Here is a 14696-nt window from a genome sequence, read left to right on the forward strand (position 1 = left end):
GAAATGGGCAACAATTTCTTTGAAATGTAATATGCAGGTGATCAGTTTCATTTCAGAACTCTTGCATCTCAAAAATTAATTTTATTACACAATTTGGTTTTGACAAAATGACTAGTTTGGTATCAAAAGCACGTGAGAATTAAAATTCCAGCTCTGAAGCCCCCTTTTGGTGGACAAGTGTCCCCTTTCAGAGTGAAAATTTAGAGACAGATTGCAAATTGTTTTGGGTGAAATGGGCTATTTGAGTTCATACGTTTGAAACCCGTAATATTTTAATACTTTGACCTTGCCTAATGAATTTGAAACCCATCTAGAGCTCGACGTCCCCCCGCCCCCCTCCGCCGCCGAATGACACAATTAAAACGGGTTGGGGATTTAATCCAGGAGCATATTAATATACTTAAAACCTCCATGGGAATCCATAGCTCTATGGGGACAGAGGAATTGCTTGAGCGAATTATCTCCAGCAAACGGATAGTTAATTCTGTCCAGGTACTTTCTTCTCTCTCCTCCTCCCGCCCTGTCCCTCCCTGCTGTGCAACCAAACTCAGCATAGGGGCAAGTACATGCACCTCTACTGCAGAGGAGGGAGGGAGGAAGGCGGGCGCATCGCAACAGCTGTCATCCCTACCATCCTATCCTAACTCTCAGCCTCTCCAGTTTGAGCCAATCAGGAAGGCGAAGGGAGGTAGGGCGTTCCAAACGCTAGAGTGAATAAAACACTGAGGATGGGGTGGAGGGGGGTCGAGATCTTGACGGACATATGTTTTTCCCAATCACAGTCAGGATTTGCGGTGCTGCAGGCCAATGGGATGTAAGGATGGGCGCGGAGGGCAATGGGGCGGGACTGGTTGTTGGGGGCGGCCGCGCTGCTTGGTGGCGACCGGCGGCCGAGGTGGCGCGGAAGGGAGGCGGCTCCGGGCGGCAGGTGAGAGCGGCAGGGCCGGAGGAGCTGGGAGGGGCCGGTGGGCTCGGGGTGGGGAACGGACCGGACCCCAGAGCCGGGAGGGTGAGACGGGGGCGCCGAGGGAGGCCCCGAGCTCCGGGAAGGGGCAGGGGTGCCCCGGGGACCGGGAGCTCAGGGCCGGACTCCGAGGCGGGTTGGCCAGAGTCGCTGCGGGAGGTGAGGGCCTGAGCTCCCGAGGGAGAGCGGCGGGGTTGGCTTGAGAAACCGGTGGGGTCGGGGGGGCGCATAGGGTTGCGCTCCAGCGCAGGGGGCGAAGCGCCTGGATCCTCGGGGTGGGGGTGAGCTTGAGGAAAGGGGGGGGTCGAAGAGGGAGGGAACGAGAGTCCTGGGGGAGAAGAGGGGCCTAGAGCCCCCTGGAGATAGGGAGGAAGTGGAGGGGGGTGGGAGGGCAGCCGCGGTCGCCGGTCCCCAGGCACTAAACCCATCATCTTATTTAGAAGAGTTACCCAGTTGGGAGTGTTTCAACTTCCTGATTCACTCTCCTAGGGTTGCCTGGCACTTGGCTTTCTTTTAGGCCCTGAGTTCTGCCCATCTCTAGGTTGGGGGGGGGGGGCTTTCCAGCAAGATTACCCAGGGGGGCGCCTCTTAGGGTTTGTGCTTATTATGCCCTGCACTCACAGTGTGTGGTGTTTTGTGTGAAATGTTCCTGGATTCAGAGTTTTAGGACTTGGGACTCTGGAGGTCTAGGGTGGGGGGAGAGAAAAGGCAAGTAACTTGGTTGTGCTTGAATCTAGATGAATACGTTGTTTTTGGTTTGGGTTTTTTTTTACTCTCTCTCCCCTTTCCTCTTACTGCGGTTGTGGTTGTAAGAAGTGAGGTTGGAATATGCTTTGATAAATCTGAGATTAAAATCTTTTAAACACTTATGGTGAGAGGGATACAAAAATATTGGTGTGTGAGATAATGTAAAACTGACTAGATTTCAAAATGTGTGTCCCCCTGTAAGGGAGAGCATTGCTGTTGACTTGACCATTAGCTCTTTTCTGCCACCTGTTTGTATGCAAGTAATAAATAGGCTGCAAGATACCCTGTACTTGATTCTGCACTATTTTTATTTTTCATGCAAAATGCAACAGAAATTGAGGTACAAAGTGCATAATATTTGTGATTTCCTTAAGTACTCTATATTGAAATGAACTCCATTTCCTGATGTAACTTCTTTGATTATTAACCAGTTAGCTATTGGAAACTTTGTCAAGGCTTAAATGCAGCTTCTGTTTCAAGGAATTAATTAGTTTTATCGTGGTATTAATGAAAGTGAACAGTCTTGAAGAATGAAAGGATATGTCTCCCTAGCTACAGTTAACATGTCTTGCAGCTGCTGTCATCTAAAACTCTGCTAATCCTCAAGATTTATGTAACCTGCTCATTAATGTTTTATGAAAACTGTAAGGGAGCTTCTGGTTATATTTCTTCTGTTTAATGTGTGCATTGTCATGTTTTCCAAGGTTAATTTCAGTGTCTCTAATTCAGGAATCTAGTGTAGCAAATCTGTCATTTAACTATCTGATTATAACAAATGGTTGCTTAAATGTTTTGTGGTCTTCCTGCTTTTACCTGTGTCATCAGCACAGAGACAGTTATAATGGGAAACAAGTTCATACAGTCCAGCTACAATATTATTCTGGGTATTGCTTGTAGCATAAAATGTAAACGTAAATGGGTTAACCAACTTACCAGAGAAAAGCAGCACTTTGTTACTTTTCCCACTCAATATAGGTTATCTATCCCTTCATTTATTGGCCATTCTTTGTGGAAACTCTCAAAAAAGCATTTGAATGATATCAAATCATGTGAACAAAATTTAAACATAAGTTGAATTAGGAGTGTGAGATCAATCATCCTTGCTGATTATCCTTAAACAGTTTTGCTTATCTCCTCCTATAATGAGCTTCATTAATCTATAACTGAATAAAATAGTGGCTTTAGGCATCAGTGAAACCTCTGATTTGCAGAGCAATGCTGTAACAAAACTCAAAGATCATAGAATCTCAGGGTTGGAAGGGACCTCAGGAGGTCATCTAGTCCAACCCCCTGCTCAAAGCAGGACAAATCCCCATTTGTTGTTGTTGTTTGTTTTTTTTAAATCCCAGTTCCCTAAATGGCCCCCTCAAAGATTGAACTCACAATTTAAACCTGTTCATATTGGCAGTTCCTGCACAAAATACATTTTTTCATATTGAGTTTTATTTTCTGAATTCTTAGGCCTGGTCTATGCCTAAAACTTAAGTCGACCTAGCTATATTGCTCAGGATTGTGTGATGCAGTTAGGTTGACTTAACCCTCAGTGTTGGCATTTGTCTATACTGCGGCTGGGAGCATGCCTCCTAGTCTGGGTAGAAAGACATTTGCTAGCTCTGTTTGCTATTTTTAGCACTCTAGCTCAGCGTGGACATGGTGGCAGAGACAAGCCATGAGCTTGCTCTGCTTGAGCTAGTGCTCTAAAAATAGCTTTGTGGATGTTGCCTGCAAGATCTAGCTAGCCACCTGATTACAGACTCCAGGGGGTTGTGTGCTCTTGTACTCTGTTCACTAGCGTGTGTTGCAATGTCCATGCTTTTTTTAGCATGTTAGCTTGACCTTTATACTATTTTTCTTTCCCATCTCTTTTCAAGTTAAATGTGAAAAATGGTGCATCTAAGCTAGAAAGTGTGTAGTCCTGTTTGCTGTTTACCTTATTCCTAGAATTCAGATATCTTTTTGCCACTATGTCTCAAAAAGGTTTTCATGGTACTATGGTAACAGTTGCCAACCCCAGGCATTCAAAAATCACATCTGGTCCCTAAAAAAAAATCTTAAGATTGAAATGGCAAATGTTGATATGCCTTCTGGTTTCTGAGCCTTTGGGATTCACTTAAGTTGTGTTTTCAGGCTCTTCTCTACAGTTATGAGGGCTAGAATTTTTTTTAACAAAAGCTGAAATTCTTGTATAATCACTTGCATTGTGGAGTTAGGGCCTTAAACACTCAGTGTTCTGAGTCTTGTGATTAAAACTACAGAATTGGCAACACTGTGATGGTAAGATCTCTTGAATCTTGCATACAGTTGTTCTCATTCCATTTCCAGCACTGGAAAACCAGTACTTTCCTGATGTAGACAAAGCCTTAATGTAGTCTTCTGCCTTTTTGAAATAGGTTTGCAGAACGTCTGAAGTTCATTTTCAGTCTTCTGTGAAAATCTGGTCTGTTGAAAAAGGACTCAAGTAAAGTATTTTGAACTATCCCTTTAAATCTGGTAAGTTGTCTTTGGGCACAACCTTTGGTCCAGGCAGGTAACAGCCATGTCCATGCTAGGGGACAAAAAAGTATGTGTGTTAGCTTGTGTAGGTAAATTCTAGGGTTTACCGTGACATTCTAACATTAAAACTATAACTGCTTTGTCTGCTAGGATCTTAATGTTTGGTGAAGACAAGACCAGTATGTTTGGTCAAACTAATTCCACAGTGCATCGGGGACCACTTTAGGGCTGAAACTTGTTGCAGTAGAGACAGTAGATGTTAATTAGAAAAGATTTTTCTTCCAGTTTTAACTTCTGACTTTTGCTTTGATTTTCTGCATGAGACACAGCCCTATTTACTTGATTCAGAGTTTGTTCTGATAAGTTACTAACACTTCTGAGGTTTCTAGGGGTCATCTGGCATTTCATGGAATCTGGAGAAGCTTGTAACTTTACAGGACTTGCACAGCATACTCTCTGATGTACTCCCTGTTTAGCAGACCTTTAAGTCCATGAAAACATGAGTTAGCTGTCAACAATCTGGGAAAAGCTTTGCATCTTTATTTTTTGTATTCATGTGCTTGTCAGCCTTTATCCTTAATATGTAACAGACTGAGGAGTTACCTCCTCTGCATGAAGCTGATTCTGGGCAGTGACTTATGTCCACTCCCTCAGGCCCATTGTTTTGGAGCATTGTGATTAAAAAATGTCTGAGGAAGCAGTTTCTGTAGTGGAGGACAAATGCTCTGTACACCAACAACTGATTGGGGTTGCAAATGCCACAGTCTAAATTCTCTTGTTGAAGGTATGGAGCCAAGCAATTATCTTCCCTGGGGCTCTAGAGAGGAAACAAACCTTAGTTATTCTAGAGCAGTGGTTCTCAATCAGGGGTATGCATACCCCTGGGATTATGCAGAGGTCTTCCAGGGGGTACATCAACTCATCTAGATATTTGCCCACTTTTACAACAGGCTAGATAAAAAGCACTAGCAAAATCAGTACAAATTAAAATTCCATACAGACAGTGACTTGTTTATGCTGCTCTATATACTATACACTGAAATGGAAGTATAATATTTATATTCCAATTGATTTATTTTATAATTATATGGTAAAAATAAGAAAGTAAGCAATTTTTCAGTAATAGTGTGCTGTGGCACTTTTGTATTTTTATGTCTGATTTTGTAAGTAAGTAGTTTTTAAGTGAGGTGAAACTTGGGGTATGCAAGACAAATCAGCCTCCTGAAAGGGGTACAGTAGTCTGGGAAGTTTGAGAGTCACTGTTCTAGAGTATTAAATCTAGGGCATTGCTGGAAAACTTTTCTGGATCTGACTTCAAGGTCAAATTCACCAGTCTTCAGATTACCAGGTGAAATCTAAGTAATTTCAAATCTTAGCCTAAAAGTTTATCTGCAAAAAGATATAAAACAGCTCAGAATTATTCCTGGGTAGCATACCTTTTCTTGAAGAATTAAAGTGGGGATTTTTGGTGTGTTGGTTCCTAAACACAGCCCGTCTCTGTTCACTAATCTGTGTTGGTCTGTATGCCAAAATAATCTATTAAACTGAGCTGTTTTTGTATAATATCCAATTATCTTGGGCTTCTGTGCCAGCTGCAGATCTAGAAACCACAAATGACATCAGGCAGAAATTCTATATTGATGGACTGGGCCAGAAGCAATTTCTAGCACATCAGCTAATTATGACCTCAACGCAACCACTTTTCCTAGTCAAAACAAACTAAGAGTAGATTGAGGGTAGGTGGAGAGAAATGATGCTTTAAAAAAAAATTAAACAGTCTTAAAGGTGTTAAATTGTTAATCAAGTTAGCCTTGGTTCCATGCTAGGTATATAACACTTAAAAATTCCATTTCCCCATATCCACACAGACCCTGAGAGGTTTTGACTTCCAAAGGCTACATGCCAAGTCAAGAGCAGAGAGAGGTCTGGAACCCAGCTTTTCTCATTCCCTGTGCCTAATCAGTGATACTGCCTATTTACACTGGAAAACAAAGGAGTGGTTTTCAAGTTTGTTTGTTTTTGTTTTGTTTGTGGACCCCTAAAATTTTTTAATGGTGGTGTGGACCCCTTTGGAAATCTTAGGCTTTGGCTACACTTACACTTCAAAGCGCTGCCGCGGCAGCGCTTTGAAGCGCTAAGTGTAGTCAAATTGCCAGCGCTGGGAGAAAGCTCTCCCAGCGCTGTCCGTACTCCACCTCCGTGTGGGGAATAACGTACAGCGCTGGGAGCCGCGCTCCCAGCGCTGGGGCTTTGACCACACTGGCGCTTTGCAGCGCCGCAATTTGCAGCGCTGGAGAGGGTGTGTTTTCACACCCTGCTGCAGCGCTGCAAATTTGTAAGTGTAGCCAAGCCCTTAGACATAGTCTAGCTACAGAGGCACAGCTGCAGTGCTTCAGAGTACGCATTACCTATGCGAATGGAAGGGGTTGTCCTCCTGGCGCAGGTAATCAATCTCCCTGAGATGCAGTAGCTAGGTCAGTGGAAGAATTCTTCCATTGACCTAGTACCGTTTACACTAACGGGTTACGTCAGCTTAATTACATCACTTGGGTGTGGATTTTTTGTGCTCCTAAGTGATATAGCAGGATCAACTTAACTTTTTAGTGTAGGCCAGGCCTGAGTCTTTCCAGTAACAGTTGACAACTTGTAGCTCTGGCTAATCTAGATGCTAAGTGAATTTCTTTAGGAGGAGTTTTCCTGAGATCAGAGGGAAGATAGCCTGTCTGCAAACGCATTCTTCCATCCATTTCAAAAGTAAAACTTTGTGTAGAGGCTTAAGAAATTCCTCTCTTCCCACTACAAAGGAATGATACAAAATTGCCTCTTGTTGCACAACTGATGAGTTGGTTCTGTTTTTGTTAAAAGCTGCAATAGAAACATGAGCTCGAGGGTACTTTCATGTTTTACTTCTGTACCTATTTAATTCATGATAGTATTAACTTTTTCCTCAAGATCTTAAAAAAAAAAAAGTCCCTCGTAGTTGTTTAGCTGTATAGTTTTTTAACTTTTGTTTTGGACTTTTCTGATATTTGAGCTTACTATCATTAGAATATGTAGGTGAAGCATGTGGCTTGCCAAGTAAGAAACAACTTACTCAGATCAGGTTGCTATTGACTTTTTGCTACACTCCTTCCCCCTTCACTTTCTTTCCTCAGAAAGAGCTTGAACTAAGTTCTGTGGAAAATCACTAAATCAACTGATTCTTTTTCCTCGTGCAAACATGGTTGGTATGTATTTGACTTGTACTGACTTCTGTGGTTTTGTGGCTGTAGGGTTCAGTATTTCTCAAGTAAGGTATTTTTTGGGAGGGGAGGAGGTTGCGTTTGTGGTTTGCTCACTTTTCTTAACTTTGATTTAAAATCCTTTTGAATCACTTTGTTGGGCAATATCCTTGGTGTGGTGTTATATGAGGGTAGATGTGTAGGTTTCCTTTTGCAGAGTTGCCATGTTTCATGGCTAACTTGCAAGTCTGCTTTAGAAGACTTTCTGTTCTCTTATCTATTTTTCATTTGTGAGAAGATGTGACAAATGACTTTACTAAACATCAGTAAGTATGTTGTAGAAGTAAGTACTTTAGAGATAATTTATTTTGTTTGTATAGTATGGGAGTATGACTAGTATTTTAGGTTAGAATTCTGTTCATGTTTCTTGTTTCAAAATATGTGTACAGAAACTTGCATCTGTGTTTTATGTAGGTAACCATCTGACACACCCAAGGATGAGTTTAGAGACCAAAAATGAACACACATTTGAATTCCATATGGTTCTGTAGTTAGTTGTCTGATGACTTATGAGCTGTGTTTGAGTTTAAGCCTCAGTATATGATCAGAATGTACATATTAGGATCATAAATACCACTATTTGAAGGAAGTCAGTGACTGCAGCATTTCCTTTTGCTGTTATTATTCTAGCAAATGTTTAAGTACTGGATTTTTTTGTTTAAATTATTTGTTAGAATTATTTTTTCCTACTGTACAGGTAGTTGCTTTAGTTTGTTTACATGCTGTCATTGTACCTTTTCATAAACCGGCATCTTCAGAAACAATTTTGTCCTGTGAACTCCAACCGTAATTAGATCTCTCTTACTTCATTCACTTAAACTGTTTTTTATATTTGTAACAACTTATTTATTTAGAAGCTTTTAACAGGCAAATCACTGCCAAGTAAATGTCAACCAAAGCCTTTTTTTTTTTAAGCGAAACATTGTGCAGTAATATACCATAATCCAATCTTTCTGCTTAACATGATGGTGTTATATTACAGCATGCTATCCAGGGCACATTTCTGTTAATTTTATAAGGTTGAGTGAAACTACTGACTGCTCATATTTACTAAACCAGGTGTGTCTATCAATATTTAAAAAATAGACAGGTATACTGGTTTTTTAGGTGAATGTACTTTGAGTACTGAATAAATAATAATTCTTTTATTGGGGGTACCCACTTCCACTAGGAAGCTCCAGGAAGATTACCAAAGGATGCTTTGTTGTGATATCCCACAGTCTGTGATCTCTGGTACAAATCACATCAGTACTCTGGTTATGTCCACTATATATGCATAAAATCATCTTTTGCCAGAGTTTCTTCAGCATTTATTCCCATACCTCTTGGAGTAATTTGTCTATCCAAACCACTTCCTACATTGTCATTCCTATGGAAATCTTTTTGTTAGGAAAGTTGTCTGTAAAGATGGATATAAATTAGTTGTGTTTTGTGTTGTAGTCATCCAGAAGTCATCATTTTAATAAAAGTTAACTTTAATACATAAAAGAACTTTCCTAGAGAAGTTGAGAAACATAGTGCCTAACTTGAGGTACTGGTACCATGAGAGAGTGTGCCAGTTAAAGTTAGTTTTGCTATCTAAATAAGTTAGAAAAGTTTCTCCGAACAGGTGGCCAACTGTATGTATTCCAAGGCTCTCCCAGGCCTTAACATTCTGATTTTTATTTCTGTATGCTTATGGGTTTATCTTAGTGGAACTATGATCATCATAATAAAAACTTGTTGCATTCAGGTAAACATCCTGAATAATCATCTCTAACAGGCCTAATTTTCTTCATCACTTTCATACTTGATCAGATCAAGTACTCTCCCGGTCTGTATACACTTTGGTGTTTGTTAAAACTGAAATTGGAACCTACAATGTGTAATTGGTAAATACAGGCAATATTATAAAGGAAAACAGGAATAACAGAGTACAACATAGCAGCTCTAGATTAAATATATTGCTAGAATTGAGTATGTATGAGGCCAGACTCTGCCATGGGGCCTAAAGGCCCAAAGTCAGATCAATGTGTAAATCAGTGGTTCTCAAGCTTTTGTACTGGTGACCCTTTTCACAGAGCAAGCCTCTGAGTGCAACCCCCCCAATAAATTAAAAACACTTTTTTTCTATATTTAGCACCATAATAAATGCTGGAGGCAAAGCGGGATTTGGGGTGGAAGCTGACAGCTTGCGACTCCCCCATGTGATAAACTCGCAACTCCCTGAGGGGTCCCGACCCCCAGTTTGAGAACCGCTGTTGTAAATAGTCTATATTGAATGGGTTAATGGGAAGTTTAGACTATTCCTAGTTAAACTGAGGTACCAGTGTAAACCCACCTAAAATATAAGACATATCTTGCACATATACATATTAGATCATAGGCAAAGTAGTGCATCATGAGAATTCTTCAGTTTTTCTCTTTGCATTTGAGCAGCCTTACCACTTCACCATGGATCCAGTTGTAGTAAAGAAAACTCCAGAGGTTGTCTGTGGGTTATGGTGTCCAGGTAATGAAAGGTCACTAGAATTTCTTTCAGTACCAAGACTCAAAATTACCCAAGGCAGTCCAAGGATAAATATCTATGCAAAGTGAAAGATTGTAAGATTAATTTGGTAGAAATTTATTTTAGGTGAAATGGTGGATTTTTTTTTTTAAAAAGATATTTAAACTGTAAACTTTCTCAGGTAGGGAATGTGTCTATCTGCTGTATAAATGCATAATGCAGCAGAGATAATTTTAAACTTAAAAATGCAAAGTCTGATTCTCAGAAATGACACTTGCTGTTTGAAAACTATTTTTGATAAAGTTATTGACATGGGCGTGATTGAAATTCATGACAGTGTCCTCACATGACTGCACACTGTCGGAAGCAGAAAATTAAATTAAAACACATTAATTATATTAAAATACTGCTTGTATTCCACTACTCTGTGGATAACTGAATCTTGCTTCTGTGGATATGACACTTGCATGCAAGAGAAAAGGTTTTCAAAGTAATCAAGATCCAGACAGACAAGACGCTAATGGCTTGTCTACACTAGTGTACTTCGATCATGCTGAAAAATTTAGTATAGTTTATATCTGCCTTTAGTATGTTTAAAATGCCATGTTTTTTAAAAGTAGGGAGACAGTGCAATAAATATGATTTCAAAGAAAGCAGTATTTTTGTGTTTGGTTCAGATAAATCAAACTGAGTCTGTTCTATGTAAATGATAAATTAAAGTGCTGATCTATCAGAACTGTTTTGGTGCTGTAGAGCTCAGTCCTACCCACTTTCTTCCTAGACCCTCAGTGTGTCTGTGATGCCATCACTATAATATCTGAATACCTCACAAATACTAACAAATATAGCCACCCAAAATCCATGTAAACTAAGTGTTCTCAGTTTTACAGAGAACAACTCTCCTGGTTGGTCTCGCTATGGATTGAATTACAAAAGTATAATTTCTGTGTCTCTGAAAGAGATGAAGAATTAAATTCTTGAAGAATTTTACTTTACATATGAGGGAAGGAAGATGTGGGGGGAGGGATTGCTCAGTGGTTTGAGCATTGGCTTGCTAAACCCATGGTTGTGAGTTCAATCCTTGAGGGGGCCACTTAGGGATCTGGGCAAAATCAGCACTTGGTCCTGCTAGTGAAGGCAGGGGGCTGGACTTGATGACCTTTTGGGGTCCCTTCCAGTTCTATGATAGGCATATCTCCATATATTATAAACAAAGAGGTGAGGGAAAGGGAGGGAGTTTCTAAATTGCAGAGAGCTATTTGGGTCTGTTTGTGTCTCCTACTCACAGGAATTTGAACCATCAGGTGAGACAATCATAGAAACTTGTGCCTGTGCTTTGCGCTTCCTGCAGTTTACAAACCTGTCTGGGCCACTCAAGTCCACGGAAGAGGTAGGAAACTCTTGATCTGTAACTTATTAGATGTAGCCCTACTTCCACCTTTGCTTAGCCTCATTAAATGTGTTGAGTATTTCATGGGTTCTAGACCTACCCCATTTGACCTGGTTATTATTATCTGTCTTAGCTGTGTGGAAAGGAATATAGAATCCTGGTTACTACTAGGGATGTAAATGTTTAAAAAGATAACCATTTAAACAATTACAAAATATTTTGTTTAAACGGTTAACTGATTAAAGGCCAGCTGGAGCTGCTCCGGCCAGCGGGGGGTTAACGATAAAGGCAGGTTAACCAGTAAGACTAATGCTTACCGTTTAAAATTTTACATCCCTAGTTACTACATGGCTTCTTAGTCTGAGTCAAAATGGTCAAAGGAAGCCTTTGGTTTAGGAGAATGGCAAAGCTCTGAATATCTTTTTAGGACCTCTCCCAGAAAACCAGCACTGTACAAAAGGATCACTACTCTTACAGGGGTCTTCCAATAACCTATCTAAAGGCCAGGCCTGTAACTTTTTAACAGTCTGGAATTTTCTAGTTTTTTTCACTTCTGGAGAATATGCACCTGAAGCATCTTTTCTTCTGTCTTGGAAGCTGATGGAGTCGCCTGTTAAAGGGGTCTCTGGAACATGACTTGTGTATAGTGAATACAGATACCAGTCTGTCGTGGGGACAGGTTCAAGTTGTCTAATTCTACAAGGGAAAAAATTCATTTGGAGAAAAGGATGTACATAAGTTTAATCAGAATTTGGGGATGAGAGGGGAGATGCTTTAGCCTTAAGAGTCCTTGGTAGAGGAGACAGTACTTTAGTTTCCCTGTCTGAACAAAAGTGAGTTACCCAGCCTATTCTACAGAGCTGGATCAATTTTCTCTTTCTCTCAGAGAAAATTATGAAGACTAATGATTGTGCAGGTGTAACAGTGACTGTATGATCTTCTACTGCTTGAACTGAAAGGACCAGGCCTATTCGTTCAAAGGTGGTAAAGACTGGCAAAGGTGGCAACGCTCTAATATGGTCTAGCCACTAGAGCAGCATTTCTCAAACGTGGCCCCAGCAGATTTTTTGTGTGGCCACCACAGCCTCCAAAGTGCCCCCAAAATTGCTGAGACATGAAGTATTAAAGTTGCCTTGTAAATGCCATAAATCATAATGCGCACTCATTTTCTTCTAAGTATTATGGTACAGTGCAGGCAGAACTGAACTACATAGACTTTCTTTCAAGTCACAGAGCGTATTCATTGGCTAATTACTGTGTACATCTCATACTACTATAGCTCCGTAGGCTACTACTGTAGCTCCGTAGGCAACTACTGGCCAACATCACTGTTGGCAAGATCACTGCATGGTGTTTGGGTAGGTTGAGATTTGTTTGTGGTAGAAGGTGAGAGAGTTAAAAACATGTATGGATATCAAAAAGTTTTTCCAAAATATCAGTACCAGAAAATGACCCTGAATGTGATACAGACACTGTCCCAGAGGGAGCCACCTGCTGCTAAGAAAGCTGAACATGGAAAGAAGAAAAACGAACATTTTAGGACCAGTGGAAAATGCAGTTTTATGGTTTTGAAGCCATCCGATTCAGTTTCCAAGTAAGTTTGTAAGCAAGAAATTCATCAAATTAAAATTTACACAATGCAATATCCTTATAGCATTCATACAGGGGAAGTTGAACAAAATTACTACGGTGAGTTTCAGAGGCACAAGCTGTTAAATGATGCAAAAACAGTTTTAAAGACAATGATGGCTCGGATTTTTGAGTAAAGTGGATTATATACAACTGGCTACTTTTAAAGTTGCACCACTTTTGGGGAAAGCAAGGAAACCATTCAGCAACGAAGAATTTGTGAAGAAAATTGTCCTGGCCATACAACCAGAAAATATGCTTGTAGAGAGATACCACCGAGCAATAACACATTACAGAGGGAGCACAAGAGATCTGGTGAATCTTCTACAAAATGAAATAGCTGAAAAAGTCTGAGAGCCCTTTCTACAGCCTGTGCTTGGATGAGAGCCTTGATGTCACGAGGAATCCCAAGATAATTGTATGCGCTCTCGTTTTTGACCGTGATTGCCATTGTTTTTCTGAAGGTGTTTTATGTCAGTTGCATCTCAGTGACAGGCCAACTGGAAAATGGATTTTTCAGGCGAGAATGGAGGCGTGCCCCCATTCACTTTGACAATCTGTACAGCTTGACAGCTGCTGGGGCAGTGGTTTTGCAAGGTACATGAGTAGGGGTGCTGAACGGCTTCTAAGACAGCTCAAACTTTTTTTTGTTATACTGTTTTGCCCACCAAGAAGTACTTGCCAGCAAGGCTTCAATGAAAAGTATGAATGAGGTTGAATCCGTAGTGAAAAAGTGCATCAATGCTGTAAAGGGAGATACAAAACTGGCTGCGAGATACAAGGTGCTGCTGAATTATAATCCAATCTGCTGCCTTAACTTTAATGATAGTGTACAGAGGCTGTTTGAGCTCCAGGAAGAGCTTGTTGAGGTTTTGAATATAGTTTCACTGGAACTGTCCCAAAGCTGCAAGATCCAGAAGTACATGGTTGTGTGCTCCTTTTGAAAGAGTTTCTACCAAAGCTTGCTTCCTTGAATCTAGAGCTTCAGAAACCTCAGCAAACGATATTTGACAATATTGAAATATTTAATACATTCAGAATGACAATTGCTGACATTGTCCTGCATCTGAGAGGAACAGGACTTTTCTTTATTATTATTATTTTTTTTTTAAACAACAAGCTTGGTCAGTTTCTCAGCTGTCAGGATGAGAATGTGCAGTCTAAGGTCATCTTAGCTCTAACCGAATACCTGACTCTGCTCTCAGAGAATCTTGAAAATAGTTTCAGTGAGGGAAACTCTTTCCTTCCAGTACCCCTTTGTGACCAACCCATTCAGCGATTCTGGTTCAGGTTTTTTGGCTGCAAACAAGCTGCCTTGCAAGACAGATTAGCTTCCTTTGACTCTTTGGATTTAAGCAATCTCAGGTACCTCATGCTGCCAAATGCACAATGATGCAAGAATGAAAACATACTTCAGAGCTCCTCTACTGTAACACCAGGCTGACTGGAGTAATGTGTACCTGTTTGGGGACACCCACAAGCTAATGTTGCTTTGCTTTTCTTGTGGCTGTTTTCTGCTACTCTAGAACTTCTGCATTATAGGACAAAGAGCTACCATGTTTTAGCATGGGATGCACAGGGAAATCAAATCACTGATACTACACAAATCTCAACTTCACTTTTGGAAATGAAGATAAAAAATGTGGGTATTTAAGTGTCCTTTGGTGAGAATTTCTTTCTTTTTTTTATTTTTTTTTCTATTTG

The 14696-nt window shown here is 40.6% G+C and overlaps 1 protein-coding gene and 1 pseudogene across 15 annotated transcripts in view; both read left to right on the plus strand.

The window, feature by feature from the left end:
• Nucleotides 1–714: 714 nt before the first annotated feature.
• The window catches only part of NUMB (NUMB endocytic adaptor protein), a 119038-nt gene continuing 105056 nt past the window's right edge, over nucleotides 715–14696 (plus strand). For 6 of the 15 annotated variants that reach the window (XM_039536639.1, XM_039536640.1, XM_039536635.1 and 3 more), the window contains exons 1-2: nucleotides 848–928; nucleotides 11262–11363. The gene's annotated coding sequence lies outside the window, so the exon portion shown is untranslated. Of the gene's footprint in view, nucleotides 815–847; nucleotides 929–1104; nucleotides 1124–4101; nucleotides 4202–11261; nucleotides 11364–14696 lie in introns of those variants that run through there. The other 9 variants (XM_039536636.1, XM_039536646.1, XM_039536638.1 and 6 more) reach the window with 9 other exon arrangements.
• On the plus strand, nucleotides 9919–14425 carry LOC120403382 (annotated as a pseudogene).

This window comes from Mauremys reevesii, linkage group 4 (assembly GCF_016161935.1).
Source record: "Mauremys reevesii isolate NIE-2019 linkage group 4, ASM1616193v1, whole genome shotgun sequence".
Lineage (NCBI taxonomy): Eukaryota > Metazoa > Chordata > Testudines > Geoemydidae > Mauremys > Mauremys reevesii.